The sequence below is a fragment of the Canis lupus genome, chromosome 7, assembly GCF_003254725.2.
Source record: "Canis lupus dingo isolate Sandy chromosome 7, ASM325472v2, whole genome shotgun sequence".
Lineage (NCBI taxonomy): Eukaryota > Metazoa > Chordata > Mammalia > Carnivora > Canidae > Canis > Canis lupus.
In genome coordinates, this window is record NC_064249.1 from 8,597,366 (window position 1) to 8,622,041 (window position 24,676).

General features: G+C 43.8%; 1 protein-coding gene across 7 annotated transcripts in view; it reads left to right on the forward strand.

Annotated features, from left to right (window-relative positions):
* Positions 1–15,183: 15,183 nt before the first annotated feature.
* HHAT (hedgehog acyltransferase) overlaps positions 15,184–24,676 on the forward strand; it is a 340,597-nt gene continuing 331,104 nt past the window's right edge. For 4 of the 7 annotated variants that reach the window (XM_025429842.3, XM_025429845.3, XM_049112077.1 and 1 more), the window contains exon 1: positions 15,185–15,342. The gene's annotated coding sequence lies outside the window, so the exon portion shown is untranslated. Of the gene's footprint in view, positions 15,343–24,676 lie in introns of all 7 variants that reach the window. The other 3 variants (XM_025429844.3, XM_025429840.3, XM_025429839.3) reach the window with 1 other exon arrangement.

The window sequence follows — 24,676 nt, forward strand, 5'->3', positions numbered from 1 at the left end:
CCTTTGTATTCTGAGTGTTTCCAAAATCTTCTTGGTATTCTGGATTTGGAGACACTTTTCTTGCTTATTTTCCAATTGAGTATTCCAGTGTTTCTTCTTCAGCATCCCTACCAATTTTTCTGCCCCGGGAGTGGGCCACATCTCGGATGGTCTGTCCTGGCCTTGGCAGATCATTTAAACAGTATGTGATAGATAAAGAGGAGAGGCTCGGAAATTCCACAGCATCGTCTCTTCATGGAAGCCCTGATGGCATAATGACCAAGGACTGGAAATTATATCACAACCTGACTCCAGGAAACATGTATGCATCTAATTTTGGTGGGTTAACTGTATCTTATTATCCCATACTTCTACGTGTGAGGGCCAGGCAAAGGAAGTAGAGTCATGGAATCACAGACTAAGGGAGCTAGAGGAATTATATGCAATCTTTATTATGTATATGAATTTTTCAAAAATGTAAGTTATATGAAAGTTCGAGCTCTTGTTAGTCTTGGGCACAGCTGTATCCTCAGCCCGAGGCAGGCTGGGGCACATAGTGGGCACTCATTAAATTTCTGATCATGGATGAAAATGACTGTACAAATCAGATTCTTAGAGGAGTGCAGGTCTCGTGCAATATCCTCGTCCCTCTGTCCATTTTCGGTGGGCAGAAATGTTAGTAGGCTAACCCTTTCTCTGCCAACCACTGATCTAAAAATGATTAAAGGTGCGTGTGGGGGGGAAATGCCCGGGTGGCTCAGTTGGTTGAGCGTGTGCCTTTGGCTCAGGTCTGATCTCCGGGTCCTGGGATCCAGTCCCCCTGGAGTCCCATCCACATCAGGCTCCCTGCTCAGCCAGGGGGCCTGCTTCTCTGCCTCTCTCCCCCTGCTTGTGCTCTCTCTCTCACTCACTCACACACTCTCTCAAATGAATGAATGAATTAATTAATTAAATTAAGATAAAATAAATAAGGCAGCCGGGTGGCTCAGTGGTTTAGCACCTGCCTTCGGCTCAGGGCGCGATCCTGGAGACCCGGGATCGAGTCCCACGTCGGGCTCCCCGCATGGAGCCTGCTTCTCTCTCTGCCTGTGTCTCTGCCTCCCTCTCTCTCTGTGTCTCTCATGAATAAATAAATAAAATGAAAAAATAAATAAATAAAATAAAAGTGATGAAAGGTATTAAAGGCGATGCTGCTCCTTACGAACCCTGAGGGCCTTCTATGAATAGGCATGAGCAAGCCAGGGCTGGGCTGTTTTGTAAATGTAGGTGTGTCGATAGTGGTTTTTCTTAAACTTCTGTCTTTGCCTGTCGGTCCTGCCCACTGGGCACCCCCAAAGCGTGCACAGCCCCCCCATCTCACACCCGCGCCCCCCACAGTGGCTGGCCGGGGAAGACCCCGTCCCCGCCGGCAGCTCCGCACCGACACCCACCAAACAAGGTCTCGTGCGGCCACCTAGCGGGGCGGCCCCGGCACCGCAGCCCCTCGGAGCCTCCGGAGGAGCCCGCGGCCCTGCACCGGCACCGAGGCCGCTGCGACGCGCCCCGGGGGTGAGGGGGCCCGAGGGGCGGGCGAGAGCTGGGCGGCCCCAGCCCCGGCCCCGGCCCCAGCCCTGCCCCTGCCCTGCCCCACCCCTATCCCTGCCCTGCCCCGTCCCTGCCGCACCCCTGCCCCATCCCTGCCCTGCCCCAGCCCTGTCCCTGCCCCACCCCTACCCCGTCCCTGCCCCACCCCTGTCCCTGCCCTGCCCCGTCCCTGCCCCACCCCTGCCCCGTCCCTGCCCCTGCCCTGTTCCAGCCCTGTCCCAACCTCGTCCCTGCCCTGTCCCTGCCCCACCTCTGCCCCTGCCCTGTCCCAGCCCCAGCCTTGCCCCACCCCTGCCCCGTCCTTGCCCTGGCCCTGCCCAGCTCCGTCCCTGCCCCACCCCAGCCCTGTCCCTGCCGCACCCCTGCCCCATCCCTGCCCCCTCCCTGCCCCACCCCAGCCCCGTCCCAGCCCCACCCCTGCCCCGTCCCTGCCCCACCCCAGCCCTGCCCCAGCCCCACCCCTGCCCCGTCCCGCTCCGTCCCTGCCCCAGGCCCTGCCCCAGCGCTGCCCCTGCCCTGTCCCTGCCCCACCCCTGCTCAGCCCGAGGCCGACCACAGGGCCGTGATGTCACGGCCGCCTCCTCCTCCTCCTCCTCCTCCTCCTCCTCCTCCTCCTCCTCCTCCGAGCGCCCGGGGACCAGTGGGAGGGGCCGGGGACAAGGACGCGGGCCAGGGCCCGACACACAGCCCCGGTCCCCCGAGGAGGACAGTCAGCCCTTGGGAGGCCTCCGTTGTGAACTCCCCAGTGGAGCCCTGGACGGAGCATCCCTCGGGCGCAGGCGCTGACGGTGGAGGACGCAGGAGAGAGCAGCACGCTGCTGGCCAGGGGAGCGGGCGGTGGGGTTCGGGCCCCAGCGTCCCATGAGGCTGTGCTAGGGGGAGCACCCTGGAACCTTCGCACCGGTGCCCCCAGTCTTCATAGACCTCTGACTTCTGGGCCCCAGGAAGCAGGTGGCCCTGGTGGGACACACACCATTACTGACACCTGCTCGCAGTTGTATGCAGCATCTTGCAGGTGCACGAAGGAGGAGTACCCTGGTGTGACATGCATGCCTTTGCTAATTCTATGTGTTCACCTGAAAAAAAAAAAAAAAAGTATCCCAGGTGCACGAGGCTGGAAATTATCTTTAGCCCTTGTTTTCCTGTCTTTACCCAGGAGAGCTCTGGGTAGGCCTTTCGCACGTGCCTACAGTCTGCCTATAAAACCCTAGGTTTCTCCACCTAAACAGAACTCGTCCTCAAGCCGGCTGTCCCTGCTCATCCACACCCACTCCCATTGCCGGTGTCTCCAAAGAGCAGCTTATGCTGACCACTCTGTCCTTACCCCACTCCCATCTGGCTTCTGTCCTAACCATTCCACGGAAACTGCTCTTTTAGAGATTGCTCATAATTTTCTCATGGCCAAATCCAAAGGCCGCATTATTAATAACATGTCAGGTTTAGATATTTTATACAGTCGCAGCCCCTGGTGTTCAAGGATGTAATTTTATTTTCTTAGACCTGACCTCAGACCAGCGACTCAACCTCCAATGTCTGCTTGGCAGCAGAAAATGTAGTCTTTCCTAATTCAAGATAAACTCAGCCACTTCTGTTTTATTTTTTTGATCCCTGTACAAGGACAAACCCTGGGGGATTATAATTCAAAAATAAGCTTCTGGTTCTCTGGGCAGGTCTGTTTTCTACATAACTGTATACTGCTTGTCCTTTGTATTATGGTAAGAATAATATGATGGTTTTAAATGCTTTTTAAAAAGTTTTTTTTTAATTTAAATTCCAGTTAACATACATACATAACATAATAACTAACATAATATTAGTTTCAGGTGTACAATTTAGAGACTCAGCACTTACATATAACACATGGTGCTCATCACAGTAGGAAAAGGCCTAAAAAGTTACTGTGGTCACCAAGAAGATAGATAAGAGGCCCTGACACTTGTTTGGCAAAAAGTGTTAGCCAAAGTGAACTGATAGAACTGGAGTCTAAGACCATAAGAATGAAGGTAAAGGGAGGTAATGGTGGAAACTTGGCACATCAGGACAATGGGACATGTAGGAAGAGTTGCCCATCATCAGAAGCTGGTGTGGACAGAGCATCACGATGGGCAAGACACTGCTTTCCTCCCCAAACCAGAGTGATGCATAAGCTTCACCTCCCAGACACATGCCCTCTGCAGCCACAGAGAATGAAAGAAGTAGAGAGAATAAGGAGAAGGAAATTCCTGAATAGCTACCCCCAAGAGACAGTGAACAGAATCAGAATGGAGTCTCCTCAAAGAGTTAAAAATAGAAGTACCCTTCGATCCACCAATTGCACTACGTGGTATTTACCCAAAGAATACAGAAATACTGATTCAAAAGGATACACGCACCCTGATGTTTATAGCAGCATTATCAACAATAGCCAACTTATGGAAACAGCCCAGGTGTCCATTGACTGATGAATGAGTAAAGTTGAGTAAAGTTGAGGTATATATATATATATTACTCAGTCATAAAAAAGAATGAAATCTTGCCATTTGTAACATGAATGGAGTTAGTATTATGCTAAGTGAAATAAGTCAGAGAAAGACAAATATATATGATTTCACTCATATGAGGAACTTAAGAAACAAAGCAGATGATCATAGGGAAAAAAGAGAGGTAAACCAAAAAATAGACTCTTAAGTATAGAGAGCAAAGTCATGGCTACCAGAGGGGAGGTGGGTAGAGGGTTAGGTGAAATAGGTGATGGGGATCAAGGAGGGGTACTTACTAGGCCTTTTCCTATTTCGCCCAGGTGCCTGGGGTTCTGTGCAGTCACCGTAGACCATGGCTGCTTTGCTCTTCCAGCACCTTTTTGGATGCAGCAATTCTCTCTGGAGCAGTTGTTCTTCCTGGGACATTCTGGGAGGAGAGACACATGTGCCTTCTGCTCTGACATTCCTGGTGATGTACACATTTCAATGACTGTGACTACAATAGGAAACATAGTTTACATGATGGCAAAGTACATGCACACAACACAAACGAAACAACATGAAGCTGAAACAACAGCTTCATGAAATAACACTTTGCATTACTCCTTGCAGTGTACTTTGGTATTTTCTATCCCATTTCATTTCATTTCTTTTAATGCCAGTTGTAACCCAATTAATAAACCAATTTTGTGATCCAAGAGTAAGTCTCAATCTGCAATTTGAAAAACACTGTCCTAATAGTGGGTTTCTATTGTTCACTTCCCTTGGGATTTGGCTCATGGGGTGGGCGTTGGGCCCCAAACCAAAAATCAGGAAACAGTTCCACACACATTTTTGTTCTTTCTCAAAATGCACAGCTTTCAGAATAAAAGAAAGTCCTGTCTTTCAAGATGTTGTCTCCACTATGAGTTTAAAATAAATCCATTCAGACATTCAACAGACTTTTTATTCTCAGCTTTATCTACTCTCAGTCTGAGAACAATGTGTATAGAATATGACAGAGTGGTAGAGGAAGTAATGAGTGTAAAGAAGCACAAGGAAATAAATCCGCATTGAATATTTACAAACATTATATGTTCTACTGGTAATAGTAATAGTAATAGCTGGCAATGATTCAGTGCATATTATGGATCAGGGTACTGTGCTTAGTATTTTACATTTATTATTTCAGTTAATCATCATAGCGTATCTATGATATGGTACCAATATTAACCCCATTTTATAAAAAGGAAACAAAAGCTAATCTAAATTTGACTCTGTCCTCTCCCTGCACACCTGAAGATTGTTTCTCTTGTCCATTTCTTTCTTTATGCTTACTCTGCCTCTATAAAATGAGCGAGGGGACTAGATTGAGCCACTCAGGTGCCCAGAAGGGCAAGAGGTTGATCTCTCTTGTTCACCACTGGTTGTATATGGAATAGTGCCCACAGGGGCACCTGGGTGGCTCAGTCGGTTAAGTGCCAGACTCTTGGTTTCAGCTGAGGTCATGATTTCAGGGTAGTGAGATGGAGACTCTTGTCTGGCTCTAGATCTGGACCTGGAACCTGCTTAAGATTCTCCCTCTCTGGGATCCCTGCGTGGCTCAGTGGTTTAGCGCCACCTTCAGCCCAGGATGTGATCCTGGCGACCCGGGATCGAGTCCCATGTTGGGCTCCCTGCGTGGAGCCTTCTTCTCCCTCTGCCCATGTCTCTGCCCTGTCTCTCTGTGTCTTTCATGAATAAATAAATAAAATCTTAAAAAAAAAAAGATTCTCCCTCTCCTTCTGCCCCTCCCCTCTTCAAACTGTCCCAACCCCCCAAACAAAAACCTTTTGCCCTTCTGGAGTTTACATTCTAGAGGGGCTGCTTTCAGGGGAAAGCAGACACTGACTGGTACTTTTCAACCTTCTTTTAAATCATACCTTCCAGTAAGGAATACTTTTGGCACAGCAATGAAGTACATGCCTTCTCCAGCTCCCCTGCCCTATACAACAGAATCATAAGAATTGTAGAACAACACTTACTCTTATTACATATAAAAAACTAAAAACCTAAAATATTGTTATCAATACTTGGATGCAGCATAGAAAAAAAATCCCAAATAAGTAATGCAAATCAAGAGTTAGGCAAGATTTTATTTAATGCAATACAGTCCAAGACACACAAGGACAAATACTTCATGCATAAACTCATGAGCCTATTTCTGTTGTTTTAATCAGTTGCAAAGGTTAGAAATTCTTGGTCATACAAATAGTTTATTGTCAGTGGTAATAATAACGATGCATTCTTTTTACCTAGTAATGGAAATTCTTCTTGAATCTTACTCTAAAGTGATGATGCATTTAATGTCTTGTGATCATTCTTTAGTACAAATGAAGAACTCAGCAGCAATAATTCATTTGTTGTTAGGGCACCAAGTTTGGGTTAATTATTGTTTCAGAGTTTTGAAAAGAAAATGGTTCTTTCATCTGAACAACTTTCCCTAATTTTATCATTTCTCTTCTGGAAAATAATAATTGCAAATTGAAAACTGAGGAGCCTAATATAACTATATCCTTAACTTTACTTCAGTCCCTGTCCTTACTAATAAAATCTTCTCAATGTCTTGCAACAGTATTGGGAACAAAAAGGAGCTGGGGTGATTGCTTTTGAGTCTTACGTGCCAGAACAAAATGTCTTTTGGAATCCTGGATATTTGACTTGCTGAATTACATTGTTTTCTCCCTGTGGTTATAGATATAAGTTCATTAAAAATACCAATATCATCAGTCAAATATACTAATTTAAAATCCCAAACATCATCTTTGAAAATGAGATTGTTTGCCAAATGAGAGTGCTTTTCAACGAGAAAAATGTTATTGTCATTTCTGAGCTTATTCACTCTGCTTAATGCTTTCCCTTAGGTCCCCTTAAGACAATCAATGAACTTTGGTAGGCTTCAGCATGAGTGTCTGGTTTGCCCCAGTCTGAACAAAACACATCAATATTTTGTTCAATGAGCTCTTTAATGAATGTAACCACTTTGCCATGTTTTTTATAATGCTTCCATGAAGTTCAGAATTATGTCTAAAGATGCCAAGTTGAATTCCTATTGATGCTGACTTCTAAGCATAAGGGTTTTTAGTAGCTTCTAAGAATATTTTAATAGCTTTGTTATGCTTTCTAGCCATATCTGCTGGCTCTGTCACTCACGATTCCTTTATTAATTTTCCAGTTTAATAGATATTGACCAATGAGGCATTTTTTCCCCAGCTTTGTAAATATATCTGATCCAGTGCATGTGAGGTTAAATTTAAACACACACACATACACACACCCCTTGTCATCTTGCAGAAACTAGAAAAGTTGAATGACTCACAGGACCTAGACTCTTTCAGGGCTGGCTCACAAGTTCTATACTGGATTTTAACCACGTGGGAAGCATGGCTTTAGAAGTTTCTGCAGTAGCACGAATTTAACTAGAATTATTACTGTACCAAAGAGTTGCAAATTGTACTAGCCAGTTTAGGATTAAAAATCAGATGTATCATATCTATTCATATTAGAGGACTAATTTTTCAACATCTGTATGAGTCACTTTCTCTTTTGCTGAACCATATGCAATAAAATCTCATTAGCAGTCTATAGAACTACTATAGCAGTGTTTTTTTTTGTTGTTGTTGTTGTTGTTGTTTTTTTTTGTCCAAAAATGTTTGAGGGTCTTTTGACAAGCCCAGCAGGCTATGTTTCTCAGTGTCCTGCTAATTTTGAAGGTGTCATTACAAAATAATATAATAAGGTTTGTTGGATTTTACACAATAAAAGAACATTTTTTTTTTTAACATTTTGTTTTTTTACGTAGGTGCTACACCCAGCATGGAGCCCAATGTGGGGCTTGAACTCATGACTCTGAGATTAAGACTTGAGATGGGATCAAGAGTCAGACCCTTAACTGAGCCACTCAGGTGCCCCTGAAAAAACATTTTAAATGTTCTGCCTTATAAAGTCTTGCATCCCTTCTTTCTTTCTAGCATGCTCCTCCAATGAAGTTGAAGCTTACTATTTTCTCAACATTGTCACTATTTACAGTTCTATATATTTGTTTTGTTTTTTTTTAAAAGATTTTATTTATTTATTCATGAGAGACAGAGAGAGACAGAGACACAGGCAGAGAGAAAAGCAGGCTCCATGCAAGAAGCCTGATGTAGGACTCGATCCCAAGACTCCAGGATCATGCCCTGAGCTGAAGGCAGACACTCAACCACTGAGCCACCCAGGCATTCCCGAGTTCTACATATTTGGAGTTGAACTTGGGCATCCCTCTAATTCCCATTTCATTACCCTTCTCTAAAAATAAGAAGAAATCCCATGAAAGGACAATTCATACTAATTTCATGAAATATACATTTGACGCAAACCTGAAACATATCTTACTTGATAATGTCTTTTCAGAAAAAAATGCCTTACAATGAGTTCTGATTGGTGTTACTATAAAATATAAACTCTGTTAATTATCCTATAATGGTGATAGGCAACTTCACATCATATATTAGAAAATCAAATGAGAGTTTGTTAGAAGATAGAATTTTATCATATTACTCAGCTGGTATTTGTCATAGTCTTCCACTATCTCTCTTAATTCTGTTCAGAGCAATTGGATACAGTATTTGTGACAAAGTTCACAAATCTTAGTAAAAATCCCTGGTGTTCTCTCCTATTTTTTATTCTATTGTATCATATTCTATCCTCTATTCTCCACTCTGTTACGTTTCGTTTAAAAAAATTAAGTCTGATGTGACCCATTAGCTTTATTTTACAATCTACTAGTATATTATGTCTTCCAAGTAGTCTGAGTAATGCTGACTTAGACAACAAATCTATTTAAAAAACAAAAGTTCATGGAATGGTAGTGTTATAGGAAAATATAAAAGAATAATGCAATGGAATGGAAAGTATCTGGGCAGGGGTTAATTTTGCCAGGGTGGTCAGGGAAGCCTTCTTGGAACAGATGACATTGAATTGTGCTCTGCATGATTTAGGTTACTGATATGACTGCATTCTTAAACATACATGGGTAGTTTGAACTATTTTCTTTCAAATGTGCATATTATTTGCTAGTTGTTTTGTATGTACTTGGTGAATGCCCAGCCAGGCTGCAACTTCCTGCAAGACAAGTTTTTTTTTTCTCATTGAAAAAAATAAAAACTCCCCTATTATTTAGTTTTGTGCTGTGTGTAAAGTAGATGTTGCACAAATAAATGCTAGTTCAGTGTTGACTACTGAGGATCACTCTCAACCAGCGCCAACATCTTCCTAGGTGGAACAGATGAGAGTCTGTGCCCAGTGGTGAGGGTTGGGAAGGCCCTCAATGCTTCTGAATAGCTCCATATTATTGCCTGTGCCTGAAACTTCATAATTAGAAATTCTGTCCTTTGTCTTTAAGCCTTTATCAATTAAGTCTTGACAATTATTGGTGCCTCTGTTCAATGGATATTATTTCTATGGCTAAATCATCATTGAATTTACAAAGAAGATGTGGCCTGCTTAATCCTCTCTAAGCAGGAGTCCTGCAGTGGGGAGAGTGGCTACCAGGTGCTCAGGGCTGTGTCGCGTGTCTGGACAGGAAGCCCTGCTGAGACATTCAGGCCTCCAGGACCAGAGAGAAAACATGCCCAGTGCAGGTACCCGATTAATAATTTGGGATTAAAATAATGGCATAAAGAGTGACTGACATTACTTACCCACATTTATATACTAACTTTGATATATTTGTTCTTCAAGAAATATAACATGAAGGCACAAGTTAGTTTCCTTTTTAACACCTCAATTATCAGTAATTTTGGTCAATTTTCTTTAGCCTTGGTTTGCCTCTCAACTCCAGGGAGGATTCTCCCTGGCTTCACAGAAACCTTCCAAAGGAAGGCAGCTCTGGCTTTCTAGTCCCAGGGCTGGCTGCTCCAGGTTCAGGTCAGGAAGCCCCAGAATCCCTATACTTCTGCTCTAAGACCGGCACATCCTTATACTTCTGCTCTAAGACAGGCACAGACATTGAAAGCCAGACATTTCTGCCTTTGTGTAAAGCACTGAAGAGAGGGAAAAAAATCTTCCCCTCTTTTCTCATTTCTTCTGAATAACCTCAATTTTTCCCCTGGTGTTTGGACCCAGACAACACTCCCCACTCTAAACTCTGGTCTTTAAAAGGTGTCTAGGCTTTTCAACAAATGGTGTTGAGAAAACTGGGTATTCATATGTAAAGGAATAAAGTTGGACCCTTACTTATGCCATATACAAAGATTAACTTAAAATGGATCTAACACCTAAACGGAAGGACTAAAACCATAAAACTCTTAGGAGAAAACATAGGAGAAAAGCTTCATGACACTAGATTTGGCAAAGATTTCTTAGCTATGACACCGAAAGCACGGACAAACGAAGGGAAAAAATACACGAATTGGACTTCATCAAAATTAAAAACTTCTTTGCATCAAAGGACATAATCAACAGAGTGAAGGGGCAACCCACAGAAAAGGAGAAAATATTTGTAAATTATATATCTGATAAGGGGTTAATATCCCGAATATATAAAGAACTATAGCTCAACAACAAAAAGACAAACAATTTGATTAAAAAATGAGCAAAGGACTTGGAGAGACATTTTTCCAAAGAAGATATGTAAATGGTCAATAAGCACAAGAAAAAGATCATCAACATCACTCATTATTAGAGAAATGCAAATCAAAACTACAATGAGACGTTAACTCACACCTACCAGGATGGCTGCTATCAAAAAACAAACAAAACCCAAAATAACAGCTTTGGTGAGGATGTGGAGAAATTGGAATCTTTGTGCACTGTGGTGGGAACGTAAAAGTGTGCCCCTGCTATGGAAAACAGTATGATGATTCATCAAAAGATTAAAAATAGAATCACTATATGATCCAGCAATTCTGCTTCTGGGTATTTATCCAAAAGAATTGGAAGTAGAGTCCCCCAAAAGAGATATTTGTATACTCATGTTCATAGAAGCATTATTCATAAGGTAGAGAGAGCCCGAGTGTCCACCGACAGATGATGAATGGATAAAAAATGTGGTATATCCATACAGTGGAGCATTATTCAACCTGAAAAGGGAGGAAATTCTGACATAGGCTATGAAAGGCTAAACCTTGAGGGCAAAGTGGAGTAAGCCATTCACGAAAGGACAAATGTTGTATGATTCCATGTGTATGAGGTACCTAGAGAAGTCAAATTCATGGAGAAAGTAGACTGGTAGTTGCCAGGGGCTGAGTAGAGTTATTATTTAATGGGTGCAGAGTTTCAGCATTGTAAGATGAAGAGTCTGGAGTTGCAGGACACTGTGAATGAACTTAATGCTACTGAACTGTACCTTTAAAAATAGTTAAGATTGGGGTGGGGGGGTGCCTGGGTGGCTTGGTAGGTTAAGATTCTTGGTTTCCGCTCAGGTTGCAGTCTCAGGGTTGTGAGATCAGGCTCGATCTCGGCGGGGAGTCTGCTGGGGTGGGGGGGGCAGTCTGCTTGAGCTTCTCCTTCACTCTCTGCCACACCCTCTGCCCCATGCGCGTGCACACTCTCTCTCAAATAGAATAAATCTTTAAAAAAGTGGTTAAGATGGCAAATGTTATATTTTGTGTATTTACTACAAAAAAAGAGAGAAAGATCTATGCTATTAAGCTTGTCCTCTTTCAGAATGTATGCGATGGGAGAAAAATCTAAGGCCTCATCTGATTTGTTGAATTTTAAGAAATATTTAGGGCACTTTAAGTAGCCTATACTTACGTGATTGACTAAGTTGATAAATTCAGCATAGGACTAAGGATTTGCTAAGGATAGTCCCTAGTTTAATAGGTAACATGCAGAGTTTGTTAAGGTGTTTATATTTAGGGAAGATGTTTTAAGGAGATTTTAATATCTAGAAAGTCTCAGCATTCAGTATGTGATTTTGCAAAAGTGAGATTCTAGAGTCCATAAAACTAATTTTAAGGTAAGAAAAGTTTTTTTTTGTGTGTGTGTTTTGGGGCTAACACATTTTTTATTATGAAATTAATTTGTGTTTAATAAAACTGTGGAAAAATTAAAAATAAAGCAAGTCCCACCACCCAAATTTAGCTTTATTTCCTTTCCAGTCATTTCCAGTCATTTCCCCACACACAGGTTTAAAAAAGATATGGTTTGGTCATATTACATATGAATAGTAACCATTATTTTAAAAGGCTGTGTATCTAATAGATTGAAGAGCATATACATTTTTGTTTAATTTCTACTTTTTTTTTTTTGGAAAATTCAGAAGTTTGCAGGATATTTTCCCCTTTATTATAGTATATATTGGTACATTAGAGTATGTTTTCCCTGTTGTTAAAGAAGTTAAAATGATATAAATTAAAAACTAAAATCTTTGTTCATAAAGAGTATTTTCTACATGAATTTCCTTTGGATTTATTGTCATAAACATAGTTCAAAAGGTTTGAGGAGTTTGGATACATTTGAAGGGTTTTGATATTGCTAAATTGCTTACCTACCTACAAATTTGTGTGTGAGTGCTATCACACGGCACCCTTGCCAGTCTTTAATGTCATTTATTTAATTTTTTTAAAACAAAGTTCACTTAAAACAAAATATTTTATTTTAGAGAGAGAGCACCTGGGTAAGCAGGGGGAGGAGCAGAAGGGGAGGGGAAGGGAGGAGGAAGTATATCAAGCAGACTCCTCTCTGAGCACAGAGCCCAACGCCAGGCTGATACCACTACCCTGAGATCATGATCAAGAGTCAGATGCCTGAGGGAAAAAAAAAAAAAGTCAGATGCCTGACTGACCGCCACTCAGGCACCCCTTTAATGTCACTTATTAATTTTTGCCAATTTTGTATATGAAAATCATGTTTTCTTATATTACTTTGCACTTCTTTAAGCTTTCTGAAATATATTAATTTCTTAATTGTGTATCCTGTTTTTTTTTTTTTTAAGATTTTATTTATTTATTCATGAGAGACAGAGAGAGGCAGAGGGAGAAGCAGGTTCCCCCGGAGGAGGGAGCTCAATGGGGGCACTCAGTCCCAGGACTGGGACATCATGACCTGAGCCTAAGGTAGACGCTTAAGGGACTGAGCCATCCAGGCGCCGCTCCCAGTTGTTTTTTATTGGATTCTTTATTCACTGTCTCGCTCAGCTGCAGTTGGTTTCTAATGTTCTCTTATATAATCCATATAAAATAATGACGCTTTGTATCACACTGCCTGCATACTTTTCCTAGTTTATTTCTTTTTCCATTTTTTAAATTGATGTTCCTAATTTGTCTATCATTTTTTTATTTTTTATTTTTTATTTTTTTATTTATTTTTTATTTTTTTTGTCTATCATTTTTTAAAAAGATTTATTATTTATTTATTTATGATAGACATGGAGAGAGAGAGAGAGGCAGAGGGAGAAGCAGGCTCCATGCCAGGAGCCCGATGTGGGACTCGATCCCGGGACTCCAGGATCGCGCCCTGGGCCAAAGGCAGGCGCTAAAACGCTGAGCCACCCAGGGATCCCCCTAATTTGCCTATCATTTTATCTGCCTTTTGTGTCTTCAGGTGACTATGTTGTTTGTGTAGAAAAGGGTTAAGTGTAAATGACAGTGAACCTACATTATTGTCCACTAGTGTCATTTAGAAATAAGGTAGGACCGGTTTTCATTCCTGTTCCTGAGTCTGCCACTACCTGAGCTATTCTTCTATTACTCCCTCTGCAAGGGTGAGGTTTCCCAGATGAAATACAGGATGCTCAATTAATTTGAATTTCAGAGAAACAATGAATACCTTTTATTTTATTTTTATTTTTTTTCAATGAATACCTTTTAAAGTAGAAGTATATCCTAAATATTGTATGGGCCATACTGATAGTACAACAGTGTTGGTCATTCATCTGAAATTCAATTTTAATTGGGCATGTTGTATTTTTATTGGACACATCGGGGACTTCTGCTTGGAGCTAGTTTCTTAACACCTGCTTATCTAGCACCATCCCGTACCAGGCGGTGGGAGTGGGGGTGGTGAAAGAGAAGATCCTGTTCTCAGAGAGTTTATACTCTGGTTTCTCAGAGACTCTTGCAATCGGAAAGATAATCTCCTGGGCAATTTCAGTGATGGCCAGGTGGGAGCCTCTGTGTTTTCCTGCTGCCTAAGGCAGTTACCCACATTTACTTGATCATAGAACCACCTGGGACACTCTTCCCCTGGGGAGTCTGGGGCCTTTGAAGAGGGATCCAGATGCCTGTGGTTTTAACAAGAGGCAGGTCTGCGCAACTCTGGCAACCTGGGCGCCCTCCGACCAGCAGCGCGCAGCAGAGGCCACTTTCACTTTTTACTACCCGTTCTGAAGCACCGGTATACACCCTGCGGTGATGACAATTTCCGTAAATTGCTTTACAGGTGATGACGTTCGTCCCACTCGGTCTTCACGCTCATCCTCCAGGAAAGCAGGGAGGCTGATTTCCGCTTGACCCAGGAGGGCGGGAGGCTCCCAGGGGCCAAGCTCGCAGGCCAGCGGCTCGAGCCGCCTCCTCTCACCTGCCGCGCGGCGGGCACCGCGGGGCTGCGGTCCGAGCTCACCTGGAGCTTCAGTGGCCTCCGCTCCGCACCCGAGGGCGCCCCGGGCCTGCACCCAGCCACGGACGGAGAGCCCGCGGCCCAGCGAGCGAGGGAGGCCCCGGCGGGGGCCCTCCCCCTCCCCCCCCCGCCGGGGGTCTCCCCTCCCCCTCCCCCCACGCACCCGCCGGGGGCCCTCCCCTCCCCCTCCCCCCACGCACCCGCCGAGGGCTCTCCCCTCCTCTCCCCCCACGCACCCGCCGAGGGCCCTCCCCTCCCCCCACGCACCCGCCGGGGGCCCTCCCCTCCCCCCACGCACCCGCCGGGGGCCCTCCCCTCCCCCCCACGCACCCGCCGGGGGCCCTCCCCTCCCCCCACGCACCCGCCGAGGGCCCTCCCCTCCCCCCACGCACCCGCCGGGGGCCCTCCCCTCCCCCTCCCCCCACGCACCCGCCGGGGGCCCTCCCCTCCCCCCACGCACCCGCCGAGGGCCCTCCCCTCCCCCCCACGCCCCCGCCGGGGCCCCTCCTCTCCCCTCCCCTCCCCACGCCCCCGGCTCCCCGAGCGCTGCGCGTGGCCGAGCGGGGCCGCCTGGAGCCCGGGGCGCGCGGACGCGGCGGCGGGGCCGCGCTCCGAGCACGCGCGCGGGGGCCGGTCCTGCAACCGCCGCTCCCGGGAACAGGGCGGCCCCTCCCGGGAAGCGGGTCGCCGCCGCCGCCTGGACTCGGAAGCGCTGAGCGGGTTGTTGGGGACTCGTGGCCCGTCCCGGGACCGCCCGGAGGTTGGTAGCCGGGGCCGCCGCGGGCAGGACGCCCCCCCGGCGCCGGCGCTCCCCACTCCCGCTCCCGGCCCGGCTCCCGCTCCCGGCCCGGCTCCCGCTCCCGGCCCGGCTCCTGCGCGCGCCCGGGGGCGGGGCCGAGACAAAGGCGGCGGGGCCGTGCGCACCGGGCGGGCTCCGGGCTCCCGGCGCCGGGGAGGGCCTCCCGCCCGCGACCCCTCCCGGGCCTTGGTCCCCAGCGTCCGCGGGTCGAAGTGCGCCGGCCCCAGCGCTGCGGCCCAGTGTCCCCCAAAGTCAGAGACTGAGTTTGCTTTCTAGCCTTCAGACTCAGTTTCCCCCTTCTAAGTCCAGCCTCCGCGTGGCCCCGGTCTTTCCATGGAAAGCCCCCCTCCCCCCATCCCTGGAAGTCCCCCCCCAAGTGGGCGGGCCGGGTACGGGGTGGGGGTGAGGGGGGGTGGGGGGTGGCCTTGGTGTTAGAAACGTGCTGCTTCCTTGGTTGGTGGCTCTTGGGTCAGAGCAGCCCTCCTAGAGGTCGGCGTCCTTGGTGGTTTGCATTTCATGGGCATGAGACTCGCTGTTTCTGTCCCTTTCTGTGTTGTAGTCCTCACTCATTCATGTATTTTCAGAGCTAGGCACTTAGGTGCCGTTAAGTGCTTTGGGGACAGGAGAGCAGAGGGAAGGCTTCACCGAGGAGGTGGTGGTTTTTACCTTGGAATTTGAAAAATAAGTACAGCCCCCGCCTCCCCCCATTCCGTTCTTGCTCCCTCTCTCCTATAATTCTCCCTTTTTTTTCTCTGTGACAGTCCCTAAGTGTGATTAGAATAAGGTCAGTTCTGACCTGAAAGATTCAACTAATATTAACAAGGATCATGTGCTTCACCCTGTTGCTTTGAACCCATTGTTTCTAGACTTTCCAATCACTGGGGAGGGTAGGTGGTGTTATTCCTTTTCACGGGGGAAGAAAGAAAGAGCAGATGCCAAAGACACAAATAGTAAATTTCAAGGCTGAGTTTTACACTTCCCTTTTCTGGATCAAAGCCTGGGCTGTATCTACCATTTATTTTGCTCCCTCCTTGGGGAGCAGGTTAGGTAGACTAACTTAGGGTCAAGGCTGAGTCTCTGGAGAGAGCGGTCGTCATTGTGGGATGTTTGATGTTGGTTTGAACTCTGCAGGTAACCTCAGGAAAGAGCCAGCCTAGGCCTTACTCATGTCCTTGTTTCCGGCTTGCAGCTCAGGGCCTGGCCAAGGAGAGGTGCTCCTTTCTACATCGGAATTCCTTCCCTTGGGTGAAATCTTTGATTCCTTGTAGGGTTTTTTTTTTTTTTTTTTTTTTTTTACTTTTTAGTTTTTTTGGTTGTGTGTGTGTGTGTGTATGTGTGTGTGTGCCATGGACCTCTTTGGAGTCCGGGGAAAGCCAATTTTTAGAAGGTATTACAAAAATTAATAGTTATAAATTATAGTGAAACACAATTGTCAGAATAGTGTAAGGAATCCCCAAATTTGTAACAGGTATTTTCTTTAGTAATGCATTAAGTGACGAAATTCAGTGCAGTACCAAATAACTCTCATAATTTCAAAGTCGAGAGATGCCCATGTTTATACGTATTTCCCAATATTTGCAGCAGCTGTATTGTGTAATGAAAGTATCTGATTTTTATTGGTGACAAAGTTGCCAGAACTCCTACTAGTATGGTTTGTGGTCCACATTCATAATAGATGAAATTCTGCATTTGTTTTAGATGTTCATGAAAATAAAGGTATATGAGAGAATTTATAAGTTCATGGCCCCCTGAATTTTACCTACAGAAGCCTTGGGGGTGGAGGAGTGGGTATCCTAGGTTGCAAACCCTACTTAGTGGTTGGTTTTCTTCTGAGTGCTCGCTGGCCACTCTAGTGCGTTACAAATACCCATTTCCTTCTCTTTCAGTTAGTGTCTCCTTTTACTCAGGTTCACTTATTTCTAGTGATAAAAGCTGTTGAGAGGGAATTGCTGGATTGTTTATATACTCTCCTTGTTCTGCTTCTATGGATAATTCTGCTGGAGAATATTCTTGGGATAGTGAATGTGTGTCACACAGTACAGAAGAGGTTTTTGGTGGTGGTGTTTTTGTTTTTGAGAGTGGGTATGAACCTTACTGGTGTGTGATATTACCAGTGCCAGAAAAGAAAAAGGTGTTATCACTATACATCCCATAGACATTTAAAAGATTTTAAGATGTTATCATGAATAATTTTGGTAATATGCTTGAAAATTCAGATAAAACGGACACTAAAAAAAAAAATCCCTTAACTAAAACACAGGAACTAGAAAAGCAGAGTAGTCCTGTATCTATTAAAGAAATTTAATTTGTAGTTAAAATCCTTTCCAAAGCAAAATTTCTAAGCCCACATGGCTTCATAAGGAAAATAGTCCAAACATTTAAAAAAAATGAAGGAACACTCCCTGGATGCTTTTATGAGGCCAGCATAACCTTGTTACTAAAGCTTGATGAGGGTATTACAAAGAAATTACAGGCCACAGTCTCGCAAAAATCTTAACAATGATATATTGGTAAATCAAATCTAACAGTCTATAAAAAGGATACTAAACCATGACCAATTTGGACTTATTCTACGAATGGAAACTTTGGCTAACATTAGAAAATCAAATGTGATTTAACCACATACACATAAAGGAGAAAAGTTACTTGACAATTCAACACTGCTCATGATAAAAACTTTTTGCAAGTTAAAACATTATTGAGAGACATTAAAGATTTAAACAATGGAGGGTATGTCTTTGCCCTGCAAATAAGTCTATAGATTTAGTGCAATCCCAATCACAGTTCCAGCAGATTTCTTCTCAAAAAATGAAGTTGGTAAGCCTGTTTGAAAATTTGTTTGGAAATTCTAGATAATGTAAGAAAAAGCAAATTTAGACGACTAGATCAATACATAATATGCTAATATGGTATTGGCACAATGCTAGACAGACCATGGAACTGAGTAGAGAATTCATAATCAGGCTCACACATTTGTGTGATTTGTGATAAAAGTGACATCGCACTGCAGTGGAGAAACTATGACTTTTTCAGTAAATGATGCTGGGTCATTTGGAACTCCATGTAGACAAAATGAATCTTGATCATCTACTTTGTCCCATATACAAATATTAATCAAGATATGTCACACACCCAAATATGAAAGCTGAAATAATAAAGCATCTGGAAGAAAGCAAAGTAAAATATCTTTATTATCTACGGACAGACAAAGGTTTATTGAATAGGACACAAAAACCAACTAATTATAAAGGAAAAAGATTGCTAAGAACTTCTGTCCATTTAAAGACTCCATAAGGAGAGTGGGAAGGCAAGCTACAGCATGGGTAGAGATAATTTGTAATACATATACCCAATACAGAACTCCTACCCAGAATGTAGAAACAAATTCTACAAATCATTAAGAAAAAAAAAAAAAAGGACAGCCCAATAGAAAAATGGGCAAGCCACTTCCTAAAAGAGGATATCCAAATTCTTAAACACACGAAAAGATGATTAACCTTGTTAGTAACTGGAAAATGCAAATGAAAAATTAGAATGGGCTATCGCTATATACTCACCAGAGTGGCTAAATCAGACTGTCAGTGCTAAGTATATACAGGCTTCCCCCACTATCCAAAAGCAGAGCGTTCCTGTGAAATCTTTCATAAGCTGAAATGGTGTGAAGCAAAGAAGCAATTACCATTGATTTACATGGAAAATTTTTTGGGCATTCCCAGGCCCAAAAAGTAATCCCTCTTAAGCTTTTCTGACACCTTAGGATACATCCCACTTGGAGATGCACCACGTAAGTGAAGATTCGGTACAGGTGCTCACACAGTTCAGAGCTCCAGTGACCATGATGTTGAGATATTCAGTGTAGTTCCCCAGGAAGGAGCGTGGGCCACTCTTGCTGCTCAGGGTGTGTGTGCTGCCTCTCTAAGGGCTGGCTGCAAAACACTGAGTGCCATTTTAATTCTTGCCTTTTTTTTTTTTTTGTAAAAGTTAAAATCTCCAGATTTCTTTCAGTTAACAGAAACAGGTACTAACGTATAGGTCTTTCATCAAAGTGAAGTGTTATAACCTGAACTTTCAAAAAGTGGGGGGGATACCTGTCCTGGTTGGGTTATGGACAAGCTGCAACTCTCATACATTGCTGATGGGTATAAAATTTAGTGCATGGGCAGCCTGGGTGGCTCAGCGGTTTAGCGCTGCCTCTGGCCAAGGGCATGATCCTGGAGACCCGGGATTGAGTCCCATGTCGGGCTCCTGCATGGAGCCTGCTTCTCCCTCTGCCTGTGTCTCTGCCTCTCTCTCTCTCTGTGTCTCTCATGAATAAAATAAGTAAAATCTTTTAAAAAATAAAATAAAATTTAGTGCAGCTGCTCTGGGAGTTGTTTGGTGTATCATTTACTAAAGCTGGACATATATATCTCCTATGACCCAGCTACTCCATTCCTGGATCAACACAGCAGTAGAGGCACCTGTACAGTGAAGGATGTGTAAAAGAATATACGGAACACTTATTCAAAGTGGCCTTATTCTCATTTATTCAAGTTGAGAACAACTCCTCTGTTCATCAGTAGTAGAATGGATAACTGCATAGTTTATACAGCAGAGTACTCTTTAAAAAAAAAAAAGATTTATTCATGAGAGACAGAGAGAGAGAGAGAGAGGGGCAGAGACACAGGCAGAGGGAGAAGCAGGCCCCATGCAGGGAGCCTGACGTGGGACTGGATCCTGGGACTTCAGGATCATTCCCTGGGCTGAAGGCAGGCGCTAAACCACTGAGCCACCCAGGGATCCCCCCAGTGGAATACTCTTTAGTAATGAGAATGAACAGATTATTGTCTCATTTACAACATGGGTGAGCCTCTATAGCTGAACAAAAAGAAGGTACATACAGCAGAGTAAGTGCAATGTGATTCCACTTATATGGAATTTGAAAACAGGAACGACTGAATAAGATGATAAAAATCAGGCTAGAGGGACATCTGGGTGGCTCAGTGGTTGAGCCTCAACCTTTGGCTCAGGGCGTGACCCTGGAGAGCTGGGATGGAGACCTGCACTGGGCTCCCCGCAGGGAGCCTGCTTCTCCCTCTGTCTCTCTCTCTCTGTGTCTCTCAAGAATAAATAAATCTTAAAACAAAACAAAAAAACAGGCTAGAGATCTCCTTGAGTACAGTTACAGGAAAGGACACATGGGACTTTTGAGGCATTTAATTTTTAATCGGAGTGGCAATGACTGGAGTGAATCTGCTTTTTGAAAGTTTTAATTAAAACATTGAAATATATTTTAATACAAAGTTTACTTAAAATAGTGTATTATAAAATATTTGGTTCATTCAGTTGCCTCTCATCTGGGGAATATAAGATAGAGTTGGCATGATTTCTGGTGATGAAAAAGGCTTAAATTTTCGTGGGAGATGGTATAATAGCAAATCAGTAGCTTTTGTGAATGAGGGACTTAAAAAGTGACTCCTTTCTGGCAGCCTTGTTAAAGCAGAGGTCTGGCTTAATGGCAGTTCATATAAAAAGACTTAGAGCTTTGTTTGATATTAAGACTGTTATCAGTGTGAGGTGGAAGCCAAAAAAAGACAAGGTGAGAACTGAATACAAAATTTTGTTTTAGATTTAATTTTCTTGCAATTTGCTTATGCATTGGATTAAAAATATTCTGATTTTTTTAAAAATGTAAATCCTTTTAGTTACCTTCCTCCCACAGGCAGGTGTGGTATGTTAGTTTCCTATTGTTCCTGTAACAAATTACTACAAACTTAATGGTTTAAAAGAGCACAAGTTCATTATCTTGCGATTCTGGGGGTCAGGAGTCCAAAATGCACAGGCAGGGCTGCATTCCTTCTGGGGGCTCTAGGGCAGACTTTTTTGTTGTTGCCTTTTGTTGCTGCCTCCATTCCTTTGCTTGTGGTCCCTTCCTTCATCTTCCGAGCATATCATGCTCACCTCTGCTTCCATTATCCCATTTTCTCTGTGTCTGACAGAGAAGAGTCCTTCCTCCCAGAAGGACCCTCATGACTATGTTGGGCCTACGTGGATAATCAGGGGTAACATCCCATCTTTAACTTAATGACAGCTGCAAAATCCCTGTGCTCTGTAAGGTACTGTATTTATAGGTTCTAGGGACCAGCACTTGGACATTTCTGGGAGAGCCCTATTTGGGGGCTTTCCCCGATGCGATTTTATATTTTGTCTTCACAAGTAACACAGTACCCTGGCTCTCAGGAGCTCACTGATACTTGTTGAACGAAGAAGTGCACCTAAGATTTCATTATTTAAAGTACAGTTTCTGGGGGATCCCTGGGTGGCGCAGCGGTTTGGCGCCTGCCTTTGGCCCAGGGCGCGATCCTGGAGACCCGGGATCGAATCCCACGTCGGGCTCCCGGTACATGGAGCCTGCTTCTCCCTCTGCCTGTGTCTCTGCCTCTCTCTCTCTCTGTGTGACTATCATAAATAAATAAAAATTAAAAAAAAAAAGTACAGTTTCTGGAAAATAGAAGTGATGGTCTTGGCCTATTCTCTGCCAAGATTCAGGTTGAACCTGAGGTCGAACCTAAGGTTCAGACCTTAGGTTCAGGTCTAGGTACCTATACTATAAAGAGACAAGTGACTGAAGGGTAAAGGGATAGGAACCAAGTCACTGAAGAGATGGTTGAAGCAATCATGGATGTGTTTGTCCTGGAAGAGGGCTCAGGATGGAGTGTGTGGCATTAATTATCTTTAAATATTTGAAGGAGTATTATTGGAGAGAATAATTAAGCCTTTTTAGTATAATGGCGATAGCGTTAAAAACAAAAGGAATAGTATTTTATTTTATTTATTTTTTTTTTTACTTATTTATGATAGTCACAGAGACAGAGACAGAGAGGCAGAGACATAGGCAGAGGGAGAAGCAGGCTCCATGCACCGGGAGCCCGATGTGGGATTCGATCCCGGGTCTCCAGGATCGCGCCCTGGGCCAAAGGCAGGCGCTAAACCGCTGCGCCACCCAGGGATCCCAGGAGTAGTATTTTAGAACTTACTATGCCCAAGTAAGTTCATCTAATCCTGGGTTGCTGTGATCCCTGTTGATACGTAAGGAAATCGAGGCATAGAGAGGTTATGCAACTTGTCTTAGGGCATAAGCTAGAATGTAGCAAAGCTGAGATTTGAACTTGAGGCATTCTGACTCCACAGCCTTCTCTAAATCATCACATTATCCTGCCTCCAGGCCTTTAGTTCCAGAAGATTCAGTCGGACTAATGGCAGAAAGTTTTTTTAAAAACAGAGGGACCACTTTTTGGTTCCGTTTGAGGAAACAACAGGATAATAACCAGAACTGGTTAGAAGTTGTTTCCCTGCCTCTTGATGTTCCTGGAAATGGTCAGGTAGGTTATTGTAAAAGGAATTCCCAAATTGGCTAGAGATTAAATCAGATGACAGTAAGGTCCCTATTGGTTTTGAGATTCTGATCTGGGGAACATAATTTTTTTTCATTTTATATACACATATCAACCTTTGTGACATTTCATGTACTAAAGCTCCCTTGTGAACTGTGGTTTTCCCACTAACTCTCTAGAATTTATGTATTAGTCACTAACATCCAGGAGTGGTAGGTCTTATCCCTGCCCCCTTTGAAGGTGCCATTGCTGTGCTGGTAACAAGATGGACTCAGTCTTCTCCTCCTTCTTGAATCTGGATTGCTCTCCTGACCAAGGAAATGTTCTATGAATTCTGGAGCCTGGTCCATAAGAGACCTTGCTCCTCTTGCCTTTGTTCTTTTGGACTGCCGAGGCCACCATGCTGTGAAGGGTCAGGCCTACCTGAGCATGCGTGTCTGTGTGGAGGAGAAGCCCTGCACCCAGCTGACGGCCCCTAATGCTAGACATGGGCGAGGTCATCCCAGCCCCTCCAGTCCCTGTTGAGCTGTGCAGTGGCTCAGTCACATAAGTGATAGCAGGTAAGATCAGGAGAGTGGCCCAGAATCATGATGAAAATTGGATCTTTGCTGTTTTAAGTCACCATGTGTTGGGATGGTTTATTGTGCAGTGGTGCAGAACCAACACACGATATTTTGGTGCATGTTTGGAAGTAGCATATGTATTTTAAAATATTGTGTAATTAGACATTCTCCCCAGTCCAGCAGACCTCCTCCAATCCACCCAGTCATCCCTCTGTGTTATTGAAGCCCTTCTGGGTTTGGAGAAGTGTTTTTTGTTAGTATTATATGAGTAAAAGGATAAGACTCTTAAGTAGGGTTTGGAGAAAACTGATATGAGAGAACACAGTGTGTCTGGATTTGGGTTTCCTGGTTAAAGTCCTGTAACTTATATTTTGCAAAATAAGTTTAATCAGATTGGACCCTAGAAAAAGAGCAAGTCTCTTAGTTTCTCCAAATGTGCTAGAATATTGCCCTACTCTTTCATTCTCTTCAAAGCCATTGTCATTTCAATGCACATGTGCTCTTTTTTACTTTTATCACTTTGTGATTTCTAGAGTGCTCATTTGTTCCTAAATTTAGGATTATTTCAATTTTACTCAACACTTATCCCTATGTAAGTGCTGACTTCTTATATCTGAGTAAATTTGTCTTCTTCAGTCACTCTTTTAAGGAAAGTATGAGTTCATGTGTATTTTGATTACATCTAGTTAATTTACAAATTTTCTTTTCTTCCTAAGGATTATCTACATTACACATAACTTTGAAATTGTCTTTTGTTTGTATGTAGCTCGTATCACCTTCTAGATTTCCTGATGGATTTCATCATAGATGTTGAAAAAAATGAATCTGGTGCACTCTGTAAGAGTAAGGAGGTGGCTGAGGGAAGGCTCTGGAGTGGGTATGAAGCTGAGCTCTGCTGCTGACTAGCTGTGTGATCTGGGGCAAGTTCCTTGACCTTTCTGAGTTTTGGTTTTCTCTTGTGTTAAATGAGGGTACCCAAAGTACCGACCTTAAAAAGTTGTTATGAAGATTAAATGGGATAATACTTGTTAAATGCTTGCTTGGCATAGATCACAAATAGCACTTATTATGGTACAGCTGTTACTAAAGCATAAGGAAACTCAGTGGAGGAACATCTCAGTTTAGGACACTGAGCAATAGTTAATGGGTAGAAGTGACAATGGTGATGCTGGTACCTAAGGATTGTTAACTGAACGTTGAGAGTTGTTTTAAAAGTCCTCTGGTGCATGTGGGATGTGGTTATAGCTCATTCAATGCTAGATATATTAAGACTGAGGAGAAGAAAACATTTAAAATGGAAGTGTTGGAATCCATTTGTAGCATGCATCAAAAATAAAGATACATTTGAAGTGATATTGG